This window comes from Suricata suricatta, chromosome 3 (assembly GCF_006229205.1).
Source record: "Suricata suricatta isolate VVHF042 chromosome 3, meerkat_22Aug2017_6uvM2_HiC, whole genome shotgun sequence".
In the NCBI taxonomy this organism is placed as follows: Eukaryota; Metazoa; Chordata; class Mammalia; order Carnivora; family Herpestidae; genus Suricata; species Suricata suricatta.
This window is the reverse complement of record NC_043702.1, coordinates 1,200,172-1,205,253: the sequence shown is the minus strand read 5'-3', so window position 1 is coordinate 1,205,253 and position 5,082 is coordinate 1,200,172.

The following is a 5,082-nucleotide window of genomic DNA, read 5'->3' as shown; positions in this document are numbered from 1 at the left end:
TGAGTGCAAACATATGGTTTCTGTCCTTCTCTGCCTGGCTTACTTCACTCAGCATGACACCCTCAAGGTCCATCCACTTTCCTACGAAGGGCCATATGTCATTCCCTCTCATTGCCATGTAGTACTCCATCGTGAATATATACCACATCTTCTTGATCCATTCGTCAGGTGATGGACATTTAGGTAGAAGTTCTTAAATTTACTCAGGAAAGTTAATTTATCAATCATTTCCTTCATGGTTACTTTATTCTGTGGCATGTTTAAAAGAACCATTGTCCATACTAGATCCAAAGAGAGATTTCTCTATGTTATCTAGTAGAAGTTTTCTTCCTTAGTCTTTTATATTCGTATCCATACTTCACATGGAATTAACTTTTTTAGTGGTTTTTGTGATGGCGGGTTCAGTATTTTTTCCATATGGTTATCCTACTGATCTTTTTAATATACATACACATGTATGTTCCCCCCCATTGCTATATAGTGTCAACTTTGTCATAAACCAAGTTTCCCTATATATATAAGTGGGTGTGTTTCTAGAGTCTTATTCTGTCCCATTGGGCTATTTATCTATTCTTGTGCAATTTTATAATGTACTGTTGCATGTTTGAAAAGAAAATATCATAAGCTCTTCAGTATATATGAATATAACAAATAATGTGCAATATCTTCAGAATACAATTTAAATGCTACTGAAATATATAAAAGAACTGAGTGCAGTGCCTGGGTGGCTTAGTTGGTTGAGCGTCCAACTTCAGCTCAGGTCATGATCTCACTGTTCATGAGTTCAAGCGCTGCATCGGGCTTGCGCTGTCAGTGCAGAGCCCACTTTGGATTCTCTGGCACCCTCTCTCTTTCCCTCTGTCCCCCACTCATGCATTCTCAAAAATAAACATTCTTTTAAAAAAAAGAAGTAAATGAAGAGATATACCATGTTCATGGATAAGAAATTTTAACATAAATATCTTTGTGCAATGTATCCAATATACTCAGTGCTGTCTAAATCCTAATATGATTTTTATTATAGTACTGGACAAGTGATTCTAAATTTCTACATAGAAGCTAGCTATAAGAATACCAAATTTACATGAAAAATTAGAGAAAAGAGAAGGAATATGCCTTTCTTACCTAAAACTCTCGCACAATCAAGACCACACCAGGTTGAATAATGAATGGACCCTAAGCACAGGCCCTGATATTTTTGGCTCTCAGTCCATTGACCTTTTCCATGCACCTGCTGCCCACCATGGTGTTTCTGCAAATCACTGCTGTTCCAGCCTCAGACCAGGCAGTTTATCAGAGCCCCTGGAAAGGGCTTCTAACTGTGCCTCAGCCTTAGACTCAAAGGATGGGGACCCTTATGGTGCGGCTACTAAGACCAAGCCCAGAGAAGTCTGGCCATGTTGGCACTCTCTCTGGAAAACCACAGTCCCTCCCTTGTCCCAGGAAGCCAGTCCTCCTCTTGTTGCAGGTCTGCAACAGTGCCAAGATCGAACCTCCTCCCTCGCTTGCTGGCTCCACCTCATCTTGTTTCCCTCTGCCCTACCCCCCCCCCCCCAGTCCCTGCATCCAACTCCAGGACAAATCTATGTATTCTTCTGCATATCTTCTCTCCGCTGTAGATACTGCTACCAAGTATCTCCCATGTTACATGAATGGAAACTCGTGTGTGTGTGTGTGTGTGTGTGTGTGTGTGTGTATGAGTGTGTGCATATGCATGCAGTGCACTTTCCTCAACCACAGAGACCACTTCTCAGTTGTCTCTGTAGCCCCTGGTCATGGCATCTGGTGGACGCAGAATGTTTGCTGAATGGAAATGAGTCACCCAAACTGCCTCAGCATCAGCAGAGTAGGTCATCACCTGCTTTGCGAAAAACATGGGGCCATTAGGCATGTTACCTACTTCCATCTTTACCTACTTCCCTTATCTTCCCAGGGTGAACTGTCCCCAGGCTGCTCAAGACTCAACCCTATATTGGCTGTGGAATTCTACCATATCCACTCCTCTGGGCTCCTGTAGGACTTCTGCCAACAAGCACTGTCTCTCTACTTAATTTTGACCTTTCTTCCTTCCTGACTCATTCTCCTCAGGCTTCAAATATGTGCAAAGATCTCTCACACCTCCCATTAGCCCAGACATCTCTGTGGCCTGCTTATATCTCTCTCTCACTCTCCATGAACATTTTTTATACTCATACTCTGGACTCACTGTCCCTGCCTGTGCTGTCCTGCAGCCCTTTGTAATCATGCCTCTGCTCCAGCACTGCAGAATGCTCACTGCTAACAACAGTGCCCCCAAGTCCAATGGACACTTTCTGGTTCTTATCCGTTACCCAAGTGTAACCCTTTTCTTCTTTGAAAGCTCCTCTTTCCTTAATGTCAAGGACACGTGGCAATTTCTGTTCTTTCTAAATGAATCAGATCATTACAACCCAGACACTCATGTTGGGCTCTGTCTTTCATGCCATTTAAATGCGGTGCCCCCAAGGGGTGCTCTTGGCCCTCATCTCTCCAGGGTCCACCACCTCAGAGGTCTCTGTCTCCACAGGGGACCTTCTCATCCAGTCTCCTATATCTCCATCCATAATGCACAAATACCACATGTACAGCTCAGTGATTCTCATATGAAAATTGCATGAAACTGTCACCCTTGTCAAGATCGAAAGATCCTCAGAACCTAAGGGGCCTATCTGTACCCTTTCCCGATGAATGCCCTGTCCTAGGATGACACCCATTCTGATCTCTAATGATATGATGAGTTTTTTTCTGCTTTTGAACATCATAAAAATGGAATTAAACACTGTGTCCTCTGGTCTGGTTTGTCTGGCTCAGTGTAAAGGCCATGAAAGTCCTCCATGCTGTTGCGAGTCCCAAATGTTCACTCTTTCTCACTGCTGCATGGTATGTCATCACATAGACACACAACATATTTGTCCTCTCGACTGCTGATGGCCATTGAGCTGTTCCAATTTGGGGGCTATCACAATTCAAACTGTGACGAACAGTCTTCTGCATGCCTCTTGATGGTCATAAGCACTGATGTGGGTTGCAACGATGGCAGTAAGCTAAAGTTTCTGGCTCTCTGGGGCCTGTTTAACATTAGTTGATAATGTCAGTGATATGGAAATTTTCAAAGAATCTACAAAATATCCCCAGAAAAATAAGTAAGTTTAGCAAAGTCTCAGGATACATAATCAGAATACAAAATCAATCATATTTCTATAGATTAGCAATAAACAGTCAGAATTTGATATTTGAAAGGTACCATTTACAACAGCATCACAGATATGAATTGCTTCAATATAAATCTAACAAGATAAGTACAAGATCTATTTGTGTAAAACTATCAAGACTAGTTTAAAAATTTAAAGAAAGCCTAAATATATGGAGAAATAAATTGTGTTCATGAACTGGAATACTCCATACTCTTATGGTATCCATTCACCCATGTTTGATATACAGATTTAGTAAAAACCTGATCAAAATCCCAATAGGCTTTTTAAAGATATTGATAAGCTAATTCTGAAATTTACCTAGAAAGGCAAATAGTCCCATTAGTTATTGTTGATTAATAAATTAGCCCAAACATAGAGGCTAAAACACCAAACATTTATCATGTCAGTTTCTGTGGCCAGCAATGGACAGACAGCTTAGCAGGCTGCCCACGCTCAGGGTTTCCCTTGAAGAAGCAAAGTGTCAGCCAGGCTGCAGTCCCCTAAAGGCTCAATATCACTCGTGTGTCCACAGAAAGGCCCCAAAGGGCATCCTCCCAAGATCCCTCATGCAACTTGCCCCTAGGACTGACCAATGACACTGCAGCTAACTTCCTCCACACAGACAGTGAGAAATGGGACCGTGGCTGGGGATGCGGGGCAGGGGGAGACCCTGAGATGGAAGTGGAGTCATTTTATGGTCTAACCTCAGAAAACCCATTGTTTTTCTGTATTCATTGGACTTTCTTCTCTCCCACATGAAAGATACACTCATTCCGTCCCAAGGTTCCCCCCAATCTTATCTCATGTCTACATCCCCTCAAAGGTCTAGAATCTCATCACTTATACTGGGCCCACGTGTGGACGTGGTTCCCAGGGATCAATTCTTCAATTATGACTCACTGGCATTAGAGCCACACCCAGGTGTGACAGAGATGCCAGAATCCCGAGACCAGGATGTCAGAACAGCTCCGAGTCCACTGGATAACACAGACAGCATCGAAAGACAGATGCGCAAAGGTAAACAGAGAAAGAGACATTCCTAGGAAGAACCCAAAGGAAGTGTTAGACATAGAAAACACTAAACGAAATGAAGGATGCCTCTAATGGGCTTATCAGGAGAGGGCCACAGCCAAGTGAAGCACCTCTGGGCTTGGAAACATGACAACAGAAACTTCCAAAACTGAAAAGTAAAGGAAAACAGAAATGGGAAAAAAATCTCCCGAATATCCAAGCACTGAGCAGTCAGGTGCGTGTAAAGGAGCACCTGCAGGGGAAGAGACAGGGAAAGGAACAGAAGAACCTCTTGAGAAAACTGTAACGACTGATCGTTTTTTCTAAACTAACGTCAGACGCTGTCTTGGTTCAGGCTGCTATAACAACAATACAGTAGACTGGGGGCTTTCTTCACAGTTCTAGAGCCTGAAAGTCCAAGACCCAGTGATGGTGAGGACGCTCTCACTGCCTGCAGACGGTCGCCTTCTCGCTGTCCTCACATGGCTGACACGGAGAGGAGGAGGCAAGCTCTCCCGGTCCCTCCCTGTAAGGGCACCCGTCCCAGAATGAGGGCCCAATGTACCATCTCTAAATACCATCATGCTAGAGATTAAGGATTCAGCATATTTATTGGGGAGATGACACAAACCTCATAGGAAACACCAACCACAGATCCAGGGAACTCGGAGAATGACATGCATATTAAATACTGAAAAACAGGTCTCCCAACACCACCTGTTGAAGAGGCTGTCCTTTTTCCATTGGACACTCTTTCCTGCTTTGTCAAAGATTAATTGGTCATATACTTGTGGGCCCAGCTCTGGGTTCTCTATTCTATTCCATTGGTCCATGTGTCTGTTTTTGTGCCAAATACCAT